General features: G+C 38.7%; 1 long non-coding RNA gene across 5 annotated transcripts in view; it reads right to left on the bottom strand.

The window, feature by feature from the left end:
* Positions 1 to 20,918, bottom strand: part of LOC138844874 (uncharacterized) — a 412,620-nt gene that overhangs the window by 359,794 nt on the left and 31,908 nt on the right. For 4 of the 5 annotated variants that reach the window (XR_011381280.1, XR_011381282.1, XR_011381278.1 and 1 more), the window contains 2 exons: positions 7,905 to 7,960; positions 1,367 to 1,458 (listed from right to left, as the gene is read on the bottom strand). This is a non-coding gene — a long non-coding RNA (uncharacterized lncRNA). The remainder of the gene's footprint in view (positions 1 to 1,366; positions 1,459 to 7,904; positions 7,961 to 20,918) is intronic. The other variant, XR_011381279.1, reaches the window with a different exon arrangement.

Here is a 20,918-nt window from a genome sequence, read left to right as displayed (position 1 = left end):
AATTTTCCAAAGCCAATAAAATATAAAATTCTAGGCCTAAAAGTTCAAAGAAGGACATCAAGGTAGATACAGAGGTATGCATACATCCACGGATACATACAGATGCACCTGTTTGTGTATTATTCAAACTGCTGAAAACCTAAGTTGAAGAGAACAACTAAGGCAGTCAGATAAAGACAAATTATAACAACAACAACAAAAAATAATTACAAAGAGTAATACATTACTAAAAGAAAAATAAATCTATAAGCCCAGGGATTTATATTTAGTAAAAACAACTTTAAAAAAGTAATGGAGAAACAGATAGTTGTAAGTAGATAAAAACTAACAGAACTCATTAACAGAGCTGAAATATAAGAAATGTTAAAAGTTCCCATAAGATGACAAAAGGAATACATCTAGCAGACACTTAGATCTACAAAATGAAATGAACATTGTCGCTCCCCGTCTTCGTGGAGGAGCAACACAGGACCCTGCGCTGTTCTTTTCGTCTGCTCAGCCCTCCCCGGGTTTGCTGCTGGTTCTTCCCGGGTTGGCTACTATCCCTTCCACCTCCGTGGAAGGGCAGTTCCCCCTGGCCGCATTCCCCACTTCCGCAGGGGAGCGGCACACCGCCGGCCGGTTCTCTCGGGGGCTGCACGGGTTCCCTTAGATGTTCCCCATAGATGTTCCCGGTGAATGCCGTCTCTCTCCTCCTTTATAGTCCTCCTCCGCCAATCCCAACTCGGCTGCCCACACGCCGAGTACGCTGCCCTCCTCCAACCAGGAGCAAGTCCTACAGTTCATTGGCTGAACTGGAGGCAGCTGTGTAGAAGCTGTTTTCTTCTCTCCCAGCGCCATATTGTGGGAGAGCAGATGCATAGAATAAGTCTTAATTCCAGTAACTCAGTCTAGTCCGGGTTGCTCCCCACAGGAGAGCAGATGCATAGAATAAGTCTTAATTCCAGTAACTTAGTCCAGTCCGGGCTGCTCCCCACAAACATCTTTAAAATGGCTAAAATGAAGGTGAGACACGTATTTTACTTATTGTAATTCTTTACAAAGAACTATTTAGATTTGAACTATGATTAATTAAAGATGTATATTTTAAATCTTACAAAGAACCATTAGTAGATTTGGGGAAGTGATACACCTCTTCTCTATCTTAATTTTGATGATGGTCACATGAGTCACATGATTTTATATTTGTAAAACTGATATAACTGGACACATTTTACTCTATGTAAATAATAATAATCCAAAAATAATCAGGAGGGATCTGTTATTGCTACTTTTCCAATGATACTGTGGGATTCATAATTTCAGGACCAAGGACTACTTTAATAAGATTTACAACTCTGAGAAGTCAGGAAATAGAACATTCTACCTGGAATGATGGAATCCATTATCCCAAGCTCCTTGTCAGATAAGCTTAAAACTCAGAGACTGTTATTGGAGGGCACTACAGGATTGTGAAATCTTAAACAACACAAAGGAAAAAATACTTTTTAAGGTTCAGGAACAAATTTTATTTATATAATTTTAAAAGCTTTGTGGTCCTGACAAAGCATAACAGTTGCAAACTGAAGTTAGACCATAATATGGTTAGTACGATAAGCATTATTCTTTTAGTTGCTCTATATAATTTTCCTAGCTCATTTAAGGTATTGCCAGAAAAAAACACAGGAGTGTGGAAAATCTGAAAGGAGTGAAGGTGGAGGAGAAGAAACGCAGCTAATGGAAAGGGACAGTTCTTAACTGTACTTTGACTTCTGATACAAACAACATGCCTTATTGGACAGCTGCTGTGGGAACACTGGTGTTGAATTTCCTGACATTTCTGAGAAGCAAATCTAGTGGGTACAGCTCGATTAACATAGTTTAGTGAGAATGCTGGGGTTTTTTGGTCTCTTCTGACATGTAAGAGAGGCCAGACTAATATTAAAAGTCTGTTAAAACAAATATTCTAAGCCAATCTTACTGTTCAGGGAACAAATCCCAGTACTGATCACCACTTAGACATACCTCTGCTTTCTTCAGCCAGACATCTTGCCTCGCCTTGGATAGGGAATGACCCAGACCAGGGAGATGTTTGTTTTAGTCTATTCTATTTCATTTTGTTCTGTTTTTTTCATAATTATATCCCCAGTACCTAACATAGCATTTGGCACAAAATATATATTGAATATATTTTTGTAAGTGAATGGTTAGATGAATCAACTAACAGCTACCCTCAGTTAAAATATGTGGGACTAATAGGCACAGATGGTTGCCAAGGATGTGGCCATTCTCATTACATCCCTTGTGTTTTAATATAAAATCTTGGTGGTCTCAGAGAAACACTTCTAAGAGCTGGAAACACCAGACCTAAATTGTGTGCTAGAACGAACTGCTACATTCAGAACCCTTTGAATGTCTTTAGTTTCTTTTTTTTTTTTTTTTTTTTTTTTTGACAGGCAGAGTTAGTGAGGGAGAGAGAGACAGAGAGAAAAGTCTTCCTTTTTCCGTTGGTTCACCCCCAAATGGCTACCACGGCCAGTGTGCTGCGCCGATCCAAAGCCAGGAGCCAGGTGCTTCCTCCTGGCCTCCCATGCGGGTGCAGGGCCCAAGCACTTGGGCCATTCTCCACTGCACTCCCGGGCCACAGCAGAGAGCTGGACTGGAAGAGGAGCAACTGGGACAGAATCTGGTGCCCCAACCGGAACTAGAATCCAGGGTGCTGGCACCACAGGTGGAGAATTAGCCTAGTGAGCCGCGGCGCCAGCCTAATGTCTTTAGTTTCTAACAATCATATGGAAATTATCATAAATTCTTTTGAATAATAATTACTTTTAATAGAAACATCTAAATACATTTTGCTCTTTCTCAAAGTGGTAGGGAAAGAAGATCTTACCTTTCAAACAGGCAGACCTAAATTCCAATCTCAACACCACTAGTTATTAACTGAAATACAGTAAGTCATTTATCCTTTCTACACCTTCATTTTACTCATTCATAAATCGGAGCTGATAAACCTACCCAACATAATATTTAAACACTGGTCTGAGTTCCAGCTTCTCTGTTTCCAGCCCAGGTCCCTGCTGATGTGCCTTGGAAAGTAGCAGAAGATGGTCCAAGTAATTTGGGTATCTGCCACCCAGGTGGGAGACTCAGAGCTGTAAGCTTCTGGCTTTAGTCTGGCCCAGTCCTAGCCATTGGACCTATTTAGAAAGTGAACCAGCAGATGGAATCTTTTTCTCTGTCTTTTCTGTCTCTGTCTCTCACTCTATGCCTTTCAAAAAAATTAGTCCTGAAAAAAAAAAAAAACCTGACAGGTGATTTTAAAAATCACAGATAAACTATTTAAATTTTTTAGTACAGAATCTAGCTAACTTAGAACAGCACATGCTTTATATATTTTAATATTTCCAGAAGTTGGTTCAGGGTTTATGTTCCAAAAATATTACTTACGTATGAAAGAAAATCTACCCTCTCTCTTCACATTTTTTGAAGTATCTTCATTTTTGTGTTTATTATTTTTAATTTTTAATTTTAGTTTTTAGTTTTTAAAAGATTTAATGTGATTTGTAGACACAATTTTAAAAACATAATAATATCCCCTCCCTCCCTCCCTCCCATCCTCCTTCCTTTTTTTATTTTTTAGATAACATATTTTAGATTTACATTACAGTAAAAATGCTTAATATTTTACCAAATAAGAAGTAAAAAATCAAAAAGAACCTAGTTTAGTTGGAATACAGAAAATGGCTAGAAACAATAATTGAATGGAAAAATGACCATTTACTACTACAGTTTTAATTATCTGTGATTACTTTAACATTTAGAGTAAATGGGTGAAATGGTCATTTCTCATTACATTTTATACCCTGTAGCTTGACAATGATCATGAGCTCAAGTTCTGTTCAGGTATAGAAAATATGCATCTAATGGAGATAGAGAGAGCAGAGAAAACAGGAAAACCCTTTGCTCCCTCTGCAGGCAATGAACTTGTCTTTGTACTCCTAGTATTTGATTACCCTTCCTCACAGCCTTTGAATGAATAGCTACACAATATGTGGCCATACAGTTACTGGGTTTTTTGAAGTCATTTCAATAATACTGCCAAGGACTTAAAATCACAAAGTTTTTTGAAGTGTTTCTTCACTTGAGTTTTATCTGTCTTGTTTTCATAATAAATACCTAGGAAGAAAAGAATGCATTCATTCTTAATTGCCTTTCATAATTCAGCAATCATATTTTTTCTATCCATTTGATATGCACATGGATGATGTTTTATTTTTTCAAAAAGCAATATATAAATTATTAATATAACCTAATTTCCCCACCATCATTGAAATAAGAATTAATCCCTTTATTAAATAAATATAGAATTTCTTTAATAGCTTTGGAGGTATTCTATACCATGGTAATTTTTAAAATACTATATGGTTAATACAGCAGATGGAATATGACACCTATCAACCATTTAACAATTTCCTATTAGTCTGGAACAATAGAGTGTATATTAGAATGTCTTGAGTTGGTAGTGCTATCTGGTTTAAAGTCAAATAATTTTAATACAGATCAGTTTTAACACAAAGATCTACACAAAATCTATCCAACAAACCTTTCTGTGATGACAGAAAATTCTTTATCTATGCTCATTAATGAAGTTGTCACAAGCCACATAAGACTGTCAGTCATTGAAAATATGGCTAATGTGCCAGAAACTGAATATTTGAAAAAATATTTTGATTTATTTGAAAGGCAAACATATACAGAGATAGGATGTCCATCCACTGATTCACTTCCAAAGTGGCGTTCAGAGGACCCATGCTGTGGTGTAGCAGGTAAAGCCACTGCCTGCAATGCCAGCACCCACATGGGTGCCAGTTCGAGTTTCGGCTGCTCCATTTCCGATACAGCTCCCTGCTATGGCCTGGAAGAGCAGTAGAAGATGGCCCAAGTTCCTGGGCCTCTGCACACAAATGGGAGACCCGGAAGAAACTCCTGTCTCCGAGCTTTGGATCAGTGCAGCTCTGGCCGTTGCGACCATCTGGGAAGTGAAGCAGCAGATAGGAGACCCCTCTCTCTCTCTCTCTCTCTCTCTCTCTCTCTCTCTCTCTCTCTGCCTCTCCTTCACTTTCTGTATAACTATGACTTTCAAGTAAATAAATAAATCTTAAAAAAAAAAGTGGCATTCAATGGCTGGACTTGGACAATCTAAAGCCAGGAGCCCAAAACCAAACCCAAGTCTCCTACATGGGTGGCAGAGAACCAACTACTTGAGCCACCACCACTGCCTTGAAGGACATGCATTAGCAGGTCTCTAGAACTAGAAGCAGAACTAGGACTTTAATCTACTAGGCATTCTGATATGTGAAGTTGTTCCAAGTAGTGTATTCACCATGCCACATGCCTACATCTGAATATATTTATTTCAATTCATTTAAATGTAATAATCTTGGGTAGTTTCATATTAGACATAATAATCTATATTTTTTATTTTTTAAAAATTTATTTTATTTTTTTGAAAGAGTTAAAGAGAGAGGTAGAGACCGAGAGAGGTGTTCCAACCACTGGTTCACTCCTCAGATGGCCGTGATCCGAAGACAGGAGCCAGGAGTTTCTTCCCAGTCTCCCATGTAGGTACAGAGGCCCAAGGACTTGGGCCATCTTCTACTGCTTTCCCAGGCCATAGCAGTGAGCTGGATCAGAAGAGGAGCAGCCGGGAATAGAACTGGCGCCCCTATCAAATGCTGGTGCTTCAGGTTAGGGCATTAACTTGCTGTGCCACAGCGCCGGCCCCGTTAGAATCTGTATTATATGTTAGTTCAATATAATCTCATATGAAATCAAAGCTCATTCCAAGGGATTGTCTCCCATTGAGCCTTTTTATTTTTTCAAATATTAAAAAAACTGGAAAGGGGGTATTAATGTAACTTTAATACTACTGAGAAAAAATCATCATTAATAAAATCACATACTGGAATGAAAATTTCTTAACTACTTTGTGTTAGGTACTGTGGAAACAAATGTATGATATGAAGCCTGTCCAAAGAAGCATACACACTAGTAAAGAAATAGACATATAAGCAACTATAATGCAGAGTAGTAATATACCTAAGAATTGCAGCAAAATTCCATGCTCATTGCTATCGGAATATAGAGAAGAAGAAACCAGTTCTGCCTAAAAATCCTTCTAAAGTATTATTAGAAAGAGAAAGCATATAACTAGAATATTCAGAATATGATGGACCCAGGTTTTATTCACCAGATGGTGATGATAAGTTATAAATTATATTACTACAGAATTTTTCAATGAGTTATAGAGATTCAACAGTCATATATATATATATATACACACACATATACATATTTGTTGATCAAGAAATTAAGTATATATGCACATATATATGCACACATATACATATATGATTAAATGATGAAGAAAGCACTATTTCTGGCAACATTTTAAATTCTTTATTTACAAATTAGTGCTACCTGTCCCCACTAGTTAGATAAAATCTGATTGATTTTTATTAAATTTGCAGTGACTATTTTTAAACAAACTTATGTGGAAAATAAGCATGTAAATATGAAAAGACTTCAAACAATTCATGGAAATGGAATTAAAAGATAAATAACTCATTTGGGTGCATAAAGATAAAGGCTTACTAATTTGATGCTAAGGATGGAATATGCAATCTTAAGAATAATTGAGCACCTGTTTCTGCGGTTGTATGGGCAGCAACCCCATGTATATATGCAATGGTAATATATATTTTCCATGAAGTTTTTAAAGTACTTTCATATACACAATGTTAACAACTGGAAAAAATCTGCAGCTGTGGTTAAGAGAAATATTTTCACAGGTATTTTGAGATAAAATTCACAGACCATAAAACCCATCCACTGACAGGGCACAATTCAAAGCTTTTTAGTAAATTTATTGACTCATGAATCCATCCCCACAATGCATTTTTTTTTTACAGGCAGAGTGGACAGTGAGAGAGAGAGACAGAGAGAAAGGACTTCCTTTGCCATAGGTTCACCCTCCAATGGCCGCCGCGGCCGGCGCGCTGTGGCTGGTGCACCGCGCTGATCCGATGGCAGGAGCCAGGAGCCAGGTGCTTCTGGTCTCCCATGGGGTGCAGGGCCCAAGCACTTGGGCCATCCTCCACTGCACTCCCTGGCCACAGCAGAGAGCTGGCCTGGAAGAGGGGCAACCGGGACAGAATCCAGCACCCCAACCGGGACTAGAACCCGGTGTGCTGGTGCCACAGGTGGAGGATTAGCCTAGTGAGCCGTGATGCACTTTTAGAACTTTTCCATCACCCTGAACATTTCCCCAATCCTGCTGGCAGTCTTCTCCCTTTCCTAGTACTCCAGATTAGACATTCACTGATCAGATCTCAATAATTTATCTCCTTGAATTATACCCTATAAATGGTCCCTTCAGACAATTTTGGAACTTTTCTGTCTTGCCCAGCTTTTCCTCAGTAAGTTAGGAAAACTTGAAATCACTATGAATTCTTATGAGACCATGGGAGGAATGGAGTGATGTGGGAAACAATTTTGAATTAGGAAGAGGGTTGTTTCATTCACTATAATCTTGGGTGGGTGGGGGTAGCAAACTCAACTGTATAGCTTGTTCTTTTCTACCCATGAACATAGTGACTGCTGCTACAGATAGACAGCTGCCATTCAGTGCCTTTGTATTCGAGATGCTATCCTCTTTTCCTCAGCCATTTCATCATGTCGAGTCAATAAGTGGAAAGCAGAAGAAAAAAGTCAGAAACAATAGTTTTCTGGACATTGTACAGTTTTCTCAGCATGCACTTTATGCCAGGGAATGCTTTCATTGATATTCTTTTAAAAAGCATTGATTACTCACACTTCCATATATGTACACACACACACATAAAAAGTCAAGTGCCACTTACGTAAGAATAGAGTCTCCAAGTTCACTTGGGCTTAATTTTTCTTCTCCTCTTTCCTGCTAAATAAAAGCATGTGAGATATGTCAAGCCAGTGTGTCCTGCTGTGAGTTTCTTTGCATTCTTTTTTTTTTTCTTTTTAATCATTTTGGGAATGAGAAGAAAGTCATGATGAGTGATTTGTGATTTATCTCCATTCTGATTAATGAGGATTTAAGCTGCAATTTCTGCCATTATGAATTAAATGTCACAGTTCATTAGAGTAGAGCCAATTCAGTCCATTCTAAGTTTATATCCATGTTTCCGATATTAAATTCTTTCTTCAGGATTTATTAACTTGGCATCAAAATGCCCCAAGTGTATCTTTTTTCAATTAAAGAAGAAAATATCAAAGCATAACTTTTTCAGTGGCATTAGTGTTCAAGAAGACAGGTGTGAGCTAGTAAATCAAAATTATCTCTTGGTTTAATTCTCATGATTTTAGAAATAATTTGCCATTACATGTTAGGAATTGGCATGCTAGGAATTAGTAAATATAAATCAGTTTTTTACTTGTGCTTAACAGTATAGGCCATATAGATTAATATTCTATACCCCGTAAGACAGGTTTTTTTTTAAGATTTTTTAAATTTATTTTGAAAGTCAGAGTTACACATACAGTGAAGGAGAAGCAGAGAGAGAGAGAGAGGTCGTCCATCTGCTGGTCCACTCCCCAGATGGCCGCAACAGCCGGAGCTGCGCCGATCCAAAGCCATGAGCCACAAGCCTACTCCGGGTGTTCCCCGCAGGTGCAGGGGCCCAAGAACTTGGGCCATCTTCCACTGCCTTCTCAAACCACAGCAGAGAGCTGTATTGGAAGTGGAGCATCTGGGACTCAAATCGGCACTTAGATGGGATGCCGGCACTGTAAGACAGTTTTAATTATCCGGAGATATAAATTAATTTTACAGGTACTTGTTAAACTTTGGCTTTAATCAATGTGGGGGTTTTACAGTTATACTAGAAATGTTTATTGTTATCTTCGTGTTAAATGCCAAATCTGTTACAAAATGATACTTCCATTTACCCTCAAAGTAAAATGTATATAAGTACTATAAAACCATTTTAAATGACTGAAAATATAATTAGTTGATTATTTATATTGCACATGTTTCATGTATTTCTAAGGTTTTATACGTGGAAACAAAAATTTCAACTTTTTTAACCTAGATGGTTCATGCAGGGTGCTTCATATTAGTTGATTAAAGAACAATCTGTGGAAGATAAAATAATTTGGGTTTTTGGGTTTGATAATTTAATGTTCTTGTAAAGTTTCTCAAAAGATTTACTCAACAACCCATCTTCAGAAATCATTCCTTGCTGGCTGGCGCCGCGGCTCACTAGGCTAATCCTCTGCCTGCAGTGCCAGTACTCCGGGTTCTAGTCCCTGTTGGGGCGCCAGATCTGTCCCAGTTGCTCCTCTTCCAGTCCAGCTCTCTGCTGTGGCTCGGGAAGGCAGTGGAGGATGGCCCAAATCCTTGGGGCCTGCACCCGCATGGGAGACCAGGAGGAAGTACCTGGCTCCTGGCTTTGGATCAGAAATCATACCTTGGTTTTTATAAACATCACATTAATTGAATCATTTATTTTGCAGTGGGATAATCCACCATTTCAGTGTTTACAAAAAGAAAATAGCTCTATTGCTATTTTTATCAAGGAAATAATAGGTAGGTAGTTTTATATGATGACCATAAACAAAGGAATAGACATGGGGATATAAATAATAAATATGTAAAGTACTACCTTGGGTTAGTAATAGTATTGCTGAATAAGTGTGTTCAGGTAAGTGCCAGAGCTAAAAATAAAATCATATGCTTTGTTCACAAGTTGGTAGCCTTAAATCTAAGGGAATAACAGTATCCATTTGGAAAGCAAGACATCATTTATGATAGTTTTTATTGTATAATGTGATCCAAAGTGTCATCAGAGTTTGTTCTGTTGACAACAGTATACCAGAAAACATTACTTGTGGTTAATTTAATAGAAATGTGTGTCAACACTCACAATTCTTGTTGACAATTTTTTCATTAACTAATGCATAAAAACTGCATAAACATGCAAATAATATTTTAAGAATTTTGCTAGTGGACAAGATTGTAAAAAAATTACTTTATCGATTTCTGCTTGTCAATAGCATAAAATAAATGGTGACCTTTTCTTCATTACACAGCTCAAAATTACTGGTTGTATCCTGAACTGAACTGAGCATGTGGCTCTATATTAATCTTATTCATGGTATCTATTTTAGAGCCCAAAGTAATCATTAAAGGGTCAAAGCATTTGAAAATGACTGGTAATTTTAAAATGAAGTAAGGTGCTTGGCATTCCTTTCCTTATGTGGCTATGAGTTAATACTGTTGATTACATATTTGGTCTCGAATGTGTTAATGGGACTTAGAATAATGAGGTATTAATGTCTAAGAATATAATTAATATAATGGCTTTATGTTCAATGTCTGTGAAATAACTTTTTCAATTTACTAAATGTAAAGTTCAACAAATTTATCACAAAACAAACACATTTGAAACTAACATAAGCATCAAGAGTTTGAAGCTTTGATACTGCTTTCTTACTACTTAATATTTCTGCCATTTCACAATAACCATCATGATTATAATTTCTTAGATTTTCTTTTATAGACTTCTCATGTAAGCCAAAACACCTTATCCTCATTTAACGTATTTTGATCCTCATAGGAATTGTGTTATATAGAATGTCTTCTCTAAATCTAATTTTTGTCTCAGTATTATATTTAAGGAAATTCCTCACTGCTGAAAGTTTACTCATTTTAATAGTTATATACTATTCTATGATTGAGTATACTTCACTTTTATTGCTTGCTGGTAATGTACATTGGATTTGTATCAATCAATACTGGTAGAGTTATGCCAAGGTAACAGGATTATCAAAATCTCAGTGGTCAACTCAACAAAGGTTTCTTTCTCACTCATATTTCATGTTTATTGCAGACAGGCTTGTAACTTACCACCTGAGTTGCCATTCTTACTCTGAGATTAGTCTGACAGAGCAGCTACTATCTGTAATGTTGCAGGAGGTAGCCAGTAGTCAGGAGAAGTGGGGAAGAAATTGGAAAAACTTTCACTATCTCTTAAGCTTCTATATGGAAGTAGTACATCACTTCTAATCACTTTTGACCAGTTAAAAAAAGTGAATCACATGACCTTACACGATTTCAAAAGGCAAGGAAAGTAAAATTCTCCTGAAAAGATTCAAAATGGATATTAGAGAAGAACAATACAGTCTACCAGCGACTGTTTTTCATGTCTTGAAATACTTGATTTGTTCAACTTATATAAAATAGTAAGAATACATTCACCCCTAACCATAAGACAACCCAAAAGTTCCAAATAGCTTCTACTTCAAACTGAAAGTCCAAAATCTCTACATAATATGTGAGCCAATCTCTGTGTCATGTTAGTTTTTGATCCTGCTTGATCCAGAGACATAAAAAGATGTATAACATAAATGCACCCACTATATGTTGATGGAATATGAAAAAGACAATAATGAGAAATTTTTGCTTCTGTAAGGGAAGAATGGAAAATCTGTATCAGCCATTGGCCCATAACAACTATTAAGTTCCCTCCGGCAGATACTTAAAGTGATCCCTAGCTGGCATTGTGACATAGCAGATTAGATCACTGCCTGCTACACCAGCAACCCATATGAGCACCTTTCAGTCCTGGGTGCTGCACCTCCAATCCAGCACCTGGCTAACGGGCCTGGAGAAGCAGCAGAGGATGGCCTAAGTCTTTGGGCCACTGTCCCCACTCCTGGCTTTAGTGGCCTAGTTCCTGCCATTGCAGCCATCTGGGGAAGGAACGAACAAATGAAATTTTGCTCATCTTTCTATCTCACTCCCTGTGTGTGTGTGTGTGTGTGTCTCCCCCACCCCTTGTAACATTGCCTTTCAAATAAATAAATAAATATTTAGAAACACACACACACACACACACACACACAGCCTCTAGATGGAGAATGGGCTAAGTTCATTGAGTAGACTGATTCTGATCTCTGGTTTCAGACATCTACTCTCTGATCCAAAACGAGAAGCTAAGAGTTTTTCGAGGTCTCCCACATTGAGTATCAGGAGACCAACCACTTGGGCCATCTTCACTGCTTTTCCCAGGCCATTAGCAGGGAGCTGGACCAGAAGTGGAACAGCTTGGACATGAACTGGCATCCGTATAGGATGTTGGCATTGCAGGGGGAGGTTTTACACAGTAAGCCAAAACACCCAACCCCTAAAGTACACTTCTCAGATTTGCCATCATTCTATTTTTTCATCCCTGTGCTTCTCTATCTAGTTTATTTTATGTCAACCTCTCAAATCTGTATTCTGGATAGTCAACCAGACCCTCAATAGGAAGACACATCCTAATTTGTTTTTCCCACATATTTTATAAATCTTAATTAGCTACTTCCTTTTTCTAAAAATTTTTTGAGAGGCAGTATCACAGAGAGGGAAATAGGGATGGAAGGAGGAAGAGAGAGAGTACAAGAGAGAAGAGAGTGACAGAGAGAAAGAGAGAGAAAGACTGAGAGATCGTACATCCACCGGTTCACTCCTCATATGGCTACAATGCCAGGGCTGGGCCAGACCAAAGCCAGGGGCCTGGAAATTAATCAAGATTTCCCACTTGGGTGACAAGGGCCTAAGTGCTTAGACAATTTTAGGATGCTTTCCCAGGCACATTACTAGGAAGCTGGATCCAAAGTGGAACAATCAGGACCCAAGTGGGCAACCATATGATATGCCAGCATTGCAAGTCCTAACTTAACCAGCTGTGCTACAATGCCAGCTCCACAAGATTTATTTTCTGTTTCATCAGACCAATCAATGATTGTAGCACAGGCTACTAAAAAATTATTTCTCTGAGAGAAAGAAAGACATAAGACAGACTTCCCATGCCTGAATACTTCGATTCACTCCCCAGATGTCCATGATAGCCACAACCCAGCAGCAATTAAAGCCATATTGACAGGGACCCAAGGATCTGAGTTACTACCACTACCTCCCAGGGTATGCATTGGCAGGCATCTGGAGTCAGAATCTGGAGGTGGTTATTGCACACAGGCACTCCAAATATGGGATGTATACATCTTAACCACCAGGATAAATGTCCACAGCAACCTCCTGTTTTAAAGAAATATTTATTTGAGAAACAGAACAGGGGGCACTTGTTTTTATTTGGCCTTTGCCAATATGACAAGTTTAACTGAGCTTCAGTTAAAATTCCTTTTTATTTCTTTTTTTTTTAACTTTTATTTAATGAATATAAATTTCCAAAGTACAGCTTATGGATTACAATGGCTTCCCCCCCATAACGTCCCTCCCACCCACAACCCTCCCCTTTCCCACTCCCTCTCCCCTTCCATGCACATCAAGATTCATTTTTGATTCTCTTTAGATACAGAAGATCAGTTTAGCATACATTAAGTAAAGATTTCAACAGTTTGCTCCCACACAGAAACATAAAGTGAAAAATACTGTTTGAGGACTAGTTATAGCATTAAATCTCAATGTACAGCACACTAAGGACAAAGATCCTACATGAGGAGTAAGTGCACAGTGACTCCTGTTGTTGACTTAACAAATTGACACTCTTGTTTATGGCATCAGTAATCACCCTAGGCTCTTGTCATGAGCTGCCAAGGCTATGGAAGCCCCCTGAGTTCACCGCCTCTGATCATATTTAGACAAGGCCATGGTCAAAGTGGAAGTTCTCTCCTCCCTTCAGAGAAAGGTACCTCCTTCTTTGATGACCCGTTCTTTCCACTGGGATCTCACTCGCGGAGATCTTTCATTTAGGTTTGTTTTTTTTTTTTTTTTTTTTTTTCCCCCAGAGTGTCTTGGCTTTCCATGCCTGAAATACTCTCATGGGCTTTTCAGCCGAATCCACATGCCTTAACGGCTGATTCTGAGGCCAGAGTGCTGTTTAGGACATCTGCCATTCTATGGGTCTGCTGTGTATCTCACTTCTCATGTTGGATCGTTCTCTCCCTTTTTTATTCTATCAGCTAGTATTTGCAGACACTATTCTTGTTTATGTGATCCCTTTGGTTCTTAGTCCTATCATTATGATCAATTGTGAACAGAAATTGATCACTGGGACTAGTGAGATGGCACTGGTACATGCCCCCTTGATGGGATTGAATTGGAATCTCCTGGTATATTTCTAACTCTACCGTTTGAGGTAAGTCAGCTTGAGCATGTCCCGAATTGCACATCTCTTCCCTCTCTTATTCCCACTCTTATATTTAACAGTGATCAATTCCTTTTTATTTCTAACATAAAAATCATTTGATTATGATATAATCCTTGTGACAGTTAACAATAGCAGCTTAAAATACAAATCACTTAAAAGAACAATTTCAAAAGCCTGTAAAAATGCAACTAAATGAATCTAAAAAAGAACTTTTGAAATTCACGCATAGATTTTTCATGAAATCAATTTTCCATGAATTTCTGAAGATTTCTTGTACTAGAGTCATGAATTTGCTGACTGGTTCTAACCTAGGATGGGTATGGCTGATAGGCTCACTAGTGTGTGTCTGCAGACAATTTTCAGTTGGCTGCAATGAATACTTTATCTGGCAGCTTGCTGCTTTTTAATAAGGTAACAGAAGTTGAGACATAGCCAGATATGACTCATTCAGAAAGCTAATACTTATTTATTCACAAAATAGCAATATTGCAAGAGTTTCAAGGTCCAGTGCCCAAGAGATGTTTAATCTTCTGTTTGCCTCAGATTTGTTAATGTCTCAATTGTCAAAGCAAATTACATGGTCAGTACAGATCCATGGGGTAAAAATAGGGCCTGTCCCTTTTTCATTAAAGATTTGCCCACTTATTTGAAAGGTAGAGTGAGAGAAAGAAAGATACACAGAGAAAGAAAGATATCTTCCATTTGCTGGTCACTGCTCAAATGGCCATAATGGCCACTGTCAGGCCAGGCTGAAGCCAGGATCCAACAACTTCCATCCAGATCTCCTACGTGGGTGGCAGAATCCAAGCACTGGAGCCAGTATCTGCTTCTTCACAGGTGCATTACCAGAGAGCTAGATGAGAAGCTGCAGAGCACTGCAATATACGAAGAGGGAACCCTATGTGTTGGCTTAACCTGCTGTGTCACAATGCCCACACCTAGGCTCTGTCTCTTACTGGCAATTATGGACAGCATTGTCACCATTTTACATTCTACATTATTTTATCTATATATTGCTGGATTTAATTTGATAATATTTGCTTAAGATTTTTAAGTGTAGGCTTGTATATGTAAGAAATGGGCTTATATTATTTTATGAATTGAGAAAATTTCTGATTTTCTGTAATCTAGATTCATTTGTACAACATGGCATTATTTGTTCCTTAAATATGAGAATATATTTGCAGATTAATTTCCACCACTGCTTGCATGGCTAGTCCTTTTCCATTACTTTATATTCAAATTTATAAATTCATTACTTTTAGTGCATAAGCTGCATATATCAAAAACCTGTTTAAAAAAGTTCAAGGTGATGGTCTTTTTTTTTGGGGGGGGGAGTTTATCTTTTTTTCTTTTAATTTGTAAAAATTTTTAAGTTATACAAGTTTCATATATTTCACATATACAAATTAGTAACACAATGCCACTTCCCAGCCTACCCTGCATCCTACATATACTGTAACCCTTCACCTCCTCCCTCTCAAGTTCCCACTCTTAATTTACAATGATCTATTTTCAGTAGACTTAATAATCATCTAGTTAACCCTACTCTAAATAAAATAGTTCAACAAATAGTTTAAAAATAAAAACAAAACAAAACAAAAATCAAAACACTGTACCTCAAGGAACAGACAAGGGTTATAAGTAATCATTGATTCTCAAAATGTCTATTTCACTCAAATACATTACATTTCAGGTACTCTATTAGTTACCTCGGATCAGAGAATACATATGATATCTGTCTTTTTGGGAGTGGCTAATTTCACTAAGTACAGTAGTTTCCAGTTCTGAGCATCTCATTGCAAAAAATAGGAATTTTTATTTTTTTACAACTGAGCAGTAATCCATAGTGGATATATACCATAATATCTTTATGCAGTCAACAGTCGATGTACATCTGGGTTGATTCTATATCTTAGCTATTGTGAATTGTGCTGCAATGAACATGTGGGAACAGATAAAAATTTAATATACTGATTCCTTTTAGTTTGGGTAAATTCCCAGGAGTGGGATGGCTATGGTAGCTCTATCTTCAGATTTCTGAGGTATCTTCAGAATCTTCAGATTCTGAGGTATCTCCATTCTGTCTTCCACAGAGGCTACACCAGTTTACATTCCCACCAAGAGTGGACCAGGGTACTTTTCCACCCAACATCCTTGAGTAATTTGTTATTTGATGATTTCTGTATGACAGCCATTCTAGCTGGAATGAGCTGAAAACTCATTGTGGTTTTGATTTGTATGCCCCTGATGGCAAGTGATTTTGATCATTTTCTCAAGTCATTAGCTGTCCCGTCCCATGGGACACTGAGCACCTAGAAGGAGAAATGAAAGGGACAGGAGACACAAAGATGGCAGCAAGACAGGTGCTGATCAAGCTGAGATTTTTATTTTTTCAAGCACACACTTATATATCATAAAGGCAGGGTGTCGGGTGGGGGAAGAAGGGGCGTTTAGGAGGGCAGGATGTCGGGCGGTGGAAGGAGGGAGAGCTTATCTTGTAGCTGCAATGCTTGTGCAAGTAGGGGAAAGGTTACAAGGTCTTAAGGCATGAGGTCACACAAGTTGCATTATCAGATAATCTGGTCTGGCCTGTCTATAGAGCCCTGTCTTTCCACTAAGAGGTCACATGCTGCGTGGTCCCTGACAATTAGCCACTTGAATTTCCTTTCTTGAAAAATGCCAGTTCAAGACCTTTGCCCATTTCTTAAATGGATTGTATATTTTGTTGTTGTTGAATTTCTTGAACTGTTTATAAATTCTGGATGTTAACTCTTTATCAACTGCATAGTTTGCAAATATTTTCTCCCATTCTGTCAGCTGCCTTTTAACTTTGCTGAGTGTTTGTTTCGCAGTGCAGAAGCATCTCAGCTTGATGTAATCCCAACTATTAATTTTGGCTTTGACTGCCTGTACTTCTGAGTTTTTTTCCAAGAAATCTTCACCTATACTATATTTCGCAGAATTTCTACATTGTTATCTAGTAATTTGATGGTCTTACGTTGTAGATTTAGGTCTTTGATTCATTTTGAGTGGATTTTTGTAAGGTATAAGATAGGTAGGTAGGTAGGTTGGTAGGTAGATATAGATACATAGATCTCTGCACGTGGAGATCCAGTTTCCCCAGCATAATTTGTTGATCAGACTGTCCTTTCTTCAGAGATTGATTTTAGTTCCTTCATCAAATATAAATTGGTTGTAGATACATGGATTGATTTCTGGAGTTTCTATTCTGTTCATTGGTCTACAAGTTTGTTTTTGTGCCAATACCAGGCTGTTCTGATTATAACTGCACTATGGTATTTCTTGAAATCTGGTAATGTGAGGCCTCCAGCTTCATTTTAGTTATATAAGATTGCTTTAGCTATTCTGGCTCTCATATTTTGTGGATGATCCCATGAGACTGCCTGCCTAGCCCATGCAGTTAGCCTGACGGCTGGCAGGTGGCAGAAGCCCCAGGCACATTTCCCCTCACCCTCGCCTTCTGCCTATCAAGTAAACTGCTCCCAGGTGTGGCCCAGGCCCACCTGGAAAGCTTCCCTAGCTACATGACCCTCAAGCTGATTGGAGAGGCACATTGGCACCAGTGTCAGTGCTGTCCTGTAGAGTTAGGGTTGCCCTGATTTAATTACACCCCTTCTGCCTGCCGTTTAAAAGTGTATGTGGTTGTGGCCGGCGCTGCGGCTCACTAGGCTAATCCTCCGCCTTGTGGTGCTGGCACACCAGGTTCTAGTCCCGGTAGGGGCACCGGATTCTGTCCCGGTTGCCCCTCTTCCAGGCCAGCTCTCTGCTGTGGCCAGGGAGTGCAGTGGAGGATGGCCCAAGTACTTGGGCCCTGCACCCCATGGGAGACCAGGATAAGTACCTGGCTCCTGCCATTGGATCAGCATGGTGCGCAGGCCGCAGTGCGGCGGCCATTGGAGGGTGAACCAATGGCAAAGGAAGACCTTTCTCTCTGTCTCTCTCTCTCACTGTCCATTCTGCCTGTCTAAAAATAAAAATTTTTAAGTGTATGTGGTTGTTAATAAAGATGTATATGATCACTGAAGCCAGTCCGTGTCGCTTCTTTTGGAACAACAGCATCGCTCCATTGTCCTTGACAGTGCAGGCTTCACAAGATGAGTCCGCAGTGTTTCTGTATGAATTTTAGCTTAATTTTTTCTAAATCTGTGAAGAAAATTATTGGTATTTGATTGGAATTGCAATCAATCTGTAAACCGTTTTTGGTAGTATGGACATTTTAATGATGTTGATTCTTCCAATCCATGAACATGGAAGAGTTTTCCATTTTAAATGTCTTCTGGTATTCCATTCTTTTTTGATTTTAATTTTCATCACAAAAATATTTTATCATCTTGGTTAAATTTATTCCAAGGTATTTGGAGCTCTGTGAATGGGACTGACCTTAAAATTCTTTCTTAGACATGACACTGTCTGTGTATACAAAGACTATTGATTTCTGTGTTGATTTTATATACTGTCACTTTACCAAGCTCTTTCATGTGTTCCAATAGTGTCTCAATGGAGTCTTTTAGATCCTCTATAAAATAGGATCATGCCACCTGCAAATAGGGATAGTTTGACTTCCTCCTTTCCAATTTATACCCCTTTGATTTCTTTTTCTTGCCTAATAACTATAGCTAAACCTTCCAGGAATATATTAAATAGCAATGGTGAGAGTCGACATCCTTGTCTGGTTCCAGATCTTGTGGGAGTACTTACAGCTTTTTCCCATTCAACAGGATGCTATCCATGGGTCTGTCATATATTGCCTTGATTATGTTGAGGAATATTCCTTCTATACCCAATTTGCTTAAAGTTTTCAACATGAAAGGATGTTGCATTTTATCAGATGCTTTCTCTACATCTATTGAGATAATCATATGGTTTTTGTTCTTCAGTTTGTTAATGTGATGTATCACATTTATGGATATGCAAATATTGAACTATCCCGGCATAGTGGGGATAAATCCCACTTGGTCTGAGAGAATGATCTTTCTGATGTGTTTTTTGATTTGATTAACTAATATCTTGAAAATTTTCACATCTATGTTCTGTTCACCAGGGATATTGGTATGTAATCCTCTTTCTCAGTTATATCTTGTTCAGGTATAGGTACTAAGGAGATGCAGGTTTCATAGAAGAAGTTTGGGAGGATTCTCCCCCTTTCACTTGTTTTGAATAGCATGAGAAGAATTGGAATTCAGTCTCAGCACACAAGGCCTCCGCAGCTGCCAGGTCTGGAGGTTTCTCTCCACATTGCCAGCCTGTCCAGTCAACAGAGAGGTAGATATTCCCTGAGACAGCCCCACCTTGGGGTCTTTACCCTGGGAGGCTGTAAGCACCCCACTGTACCATGTGGATCCCCAGCCACCTCCCAGCAAGGCTCAAAGTCAACGGGAACTGCAGACCATTCCCTCAGCTAGAATCTCTATATTACACGCCCACCCAAAAGCCTCTGGCCAAATGTTGCTGCCTGCCCCCCCAACTGCTGCCAGAACTTCTGATTAGGCATGCACAAGGGCTTCAGTAGCTGCCACCCTAAACCAAAGTGGCACTCTCCCTTTCTCAGCCAGACAGTGGGTGCTGTTTTGGGGAAACTGTGGGAAAACAAATCTCCCCCTCCACTTCCACTAGGTCCACGGGCAACAGTCAGCAACCGCCAGCCCCCAGAGCTCCATTCCAGATTCATGCCATGCTCTCCCTCTGGTTCTCTCACCACAATTGCTGCAGTCTAGTCTCACCCCCACTTCCAAACTGTTACCCGCTGCAGCTCTTGGCTGCCTCAACTGTGCTTGTGGCCATGCTGCACATCTGCATTCTTCACACAGGTTCATACCTTTTCACCTCCTCCCATAGGATGTCCAGTGATGTTTTCTCTTCAATTCTCCTGAGAGTGCACTTCCTACACTTTGCTCTTCACTGTTTATCCTTGGCGCAGCAAAACATGTTGCTCCCTAATCCATCATTATGGAATCTCTTGATGGTCTTTATCTTAAATTTAGGACATTTACCACCATTACTTTTTGTATAATTAACTGACTATGCTTAACCCTTCTCTTTTCCTATCTGATATTTGTTTGGCCCTCTGGTTCTGTGTTACTATATAGAAAACTAGATGTAAGTGGGGAAAAGTATTTTTGTTCACATTCTTTATTCTAAGTAATGTGGAAATTTCACACTTTAAACTCTTTAGTCATCAGCTAGTACACTGCAACATATATTTGTCACTTATTAGAATCTAAATTTTATCTGTGATTTTTCCTATCCTTAGACAATGCAAGGATGTAAAACACTTTAAATCCATTTACTACTATACTGGATTATATGCATAATATATATATATATATAAAGGATTATATTATAATCCTTTGCATTAATTGTATATTTAAACAACCAAAGGAATCAGCAATACTTTTTAAATTTATATTCACTTAGATGTATACACATATAGTTCTTGCCCCTTATATTCCTTCCAGTATCACTGAAATATTATGCAGTTCATTTTTCCTATACTTGGAAATCTTCCTGTATTTTATTTACTGGATATCTGCTGCTTATGAATCATTTAATTTAGTTAATAAAATGCCTATTTCAGGGCCAGCACTATGGTGTAGTGGTTAAGCCATCACCTCTCACACCAGCATCCCAAATGGACACAGGCTCAATTTCCAGTTGCTCCAAGTCCATTCCAGCTCCCTGATAATGCATCTGAGAGATGAGCAGAAAATGTTCCAAATTCTTGAACCC

The sequence above is a fragment of the Oryctolagus cuniculus genome, chromosome 13 (assembly GCF_964237555.1).
Source record: "Oryctolagus cuniculus chromosome 13, mOryCun1.1, whole genome shotgun sequence".
NCBI classification, from domain to species: Eukaryota; Metazoa; Chordata; class Mammalia; order Lagomorpha; family Leporidae; genus Oryctolagus; species Oryctolagus cuniculus.
The sequence above is the reverse complement of the archived record's forward strand: the minus strand, read 5'-3'. Positions and strand labels throughout refer to the sequence as shown.